We start from the raw sequence: 2,500 nt of genomic DNA on the forward strand, positions 1-2,500 counted from the left end.
AATAATAATAATAATAATAATAATAATAATAATGATAATTATAATAATGATAATAATAATATAATAATAATGATAAATTGAACTTTGTCTTAAACAATCATTTGATATGACAAAGTATTTCTACCTTGTAAAATCAAGTATTTCTTCAGTCAATTCGACCACAATACCCATATTGTGAATTTTCCTTTAAGGATAACTTGGCTCCATTACCTTAAGAGAAATAATTCTTGCGTCGTGAAATAAGTCCTTCTCCAACAATTTATAGTAAAAATTAGGAAACATTCGTGAAAGTGACGTTGTGAAACACATTAATTAATCTTAGTTTCTGTACTCTAACCAGTTTATAGTTCTCACACCTCAACATTGCGACGAACTTATTTTCTCTTTCTCTCTCTCTCTCTCTCTCTTTCTTTCTCTCTCTCTCTCTCTCTCTCTCTCTCTCTCTCTCTCTCTCTCTCTCTCCTCTCTCTCTCTCATCTCTCTCTCTCTCTCTTTTTTATTCATATGCATGCGCATGATGCATTCACGCGCAAAAGGCCATATCGTATCAAACTAGTTATAGCATGCATGGAGTTAGGAAAATAAATGATACGAGATCATCAGACGTTCCAGATTCCACTAAGATAGGAGCATCATCTCTTCCCTTTTACAGATAGAGATAAAGTGCAAAGCGACCTGCAGGACGAAGCCACTAGTCAACTCGCCAACCAACCAGCGAACCAGCATCCCATTGCAAAGCCGGTAAGAAAGACGACAACCGAAAAGCTGCCCTGAGTAATTATTTGTTTGAGTGACGTATTCATTATTTCAGGAGATTTTTCGACCTGATAGAGAACCCGTGGACGTCGAGGGCAGTGAATGCTGGCGTAGGAGTGTCCGATTACATTCTCACATTCGAGTTGTGATGCCTCGTTGGGGCGTGGGGTGGATTAATGTGGGGTGGGGTGGGAGTGTGTGTGGGTGGTTCTGCATAGAGGGAGGGATTGAGGGAAAAATGGGGGTAAGGGGGGAAGAGCTTATCCACGTGCACGTCAATAGGAACTTTTGTGCTTTTCAAGCTCAGTATTGGGTAAATGCTCAACCGGTCTGTATCCGAGAGCAAGTTTAAGTCGGACCATATCCCTCTACATGGATAAATTTCAGCTGAAATATTCACCCAAAGGCAATTTTTAGCTGGATTATATCTAAGCTGAAACTTCAACTGACCTGCATATTATGATTCTGCTCTTATATACTATATTCAGTTCAAAATTTCAATAGTGACTACAAATTCGCTTGGATTCAACTGTCAGTCTTATTTCATACAAGTTCGTGTATTTCTCAAAAAATTACTATCTATCAATGTGTATGTTTAAGTAGGACTTCTCATGTAATGTAAAAATTATTTTATTTGTGGTTTTATGTGCTAAAAGTTATAACACACTTCCTGTGTTGAAAATTTTAGCTGAACTTCAATATGTTATAAATTCTAAGGGAACATTTTGCATATCAAAAAATTTCTGATAGAAATTTCACTTGGATTTTATTCAGAAATTTACTTATAAATCATATTCCATTTACTAGCTATGAATGGATTTCACGTCAATATGAATAATTTTAGATAGATAGATCCCCGTCAAAAAATACTAACAACTGAACTAGAGATAGTTTCAAGATATCTGTAGCTATCCTTACGTCTCTATGTGAATTTCTTAGCTTGATCATACACTGAAAAATTTCAGAATGTAAACGTATTATTATACAACCATCTATAGTTTTAACTTAAATTTTGGCTCTGTATATATATATATATATATATATATACACATATATATATATATATATATATATATATATATATATATTTATATATATATATATATATATATATATAATATATATATATATATATATATATATATATATAAAATGTGCAAAATTTATCATATATATATATATATATATATATATATATATATATATATATATATATATATATATATATTATAGCTAGCGTTCAATCTCAAGTATGAGGTAGAAATTTATTTCGATTTGAACACGATGTTGTGTTGATATTTATCCATATTGACTCATTAGGGGTAATTTGAATGAATTACTACCAATTGTGTCACGTGGTGGGCCGGGGAAATCGGGTAAAACTCGCTGGTAAGAGACTGATGTCTCGCCAGGTAAATCCTCGGACAGCTGGATAGCGTCAGGTTCCGATTTCCTTTTATGGCCTCTCGTGACATGGTTGGTTTCGACCTGGCCTTTTATTAGAAGGGGCTAGCGTTCGATCCCATATATATATATATATATATATATATATATATATATATATATATATATATATATATATATATATATATAAAGTTTTCCTTGGTTATATAACTACGATAAGGGTTTAGCTATGCTGTTATCCATCTGAAACCTTTACTCCGACACTTACAATTATCGTGGTTTTAATTTTAGCTAGGTTCCCCATGCAGTGCATAAGGTCTTTAACAAATTAATTAATGAC

This window comes from Palaemon carinicauda, chromosome 9 (genome assembly GCF_036898095.1).
Source record: "Palaemon carinicauda isolate YSFRI2023 chromosome 9, ASM3689809v2, whole genome shotgun sequence".
Lineage (NCBI taxonomy): Eukaryota > Metazoa > Arthropoda > Malacostraca > Decapoda > Palaemonidae > Palaemon > Palaemon carinicauda.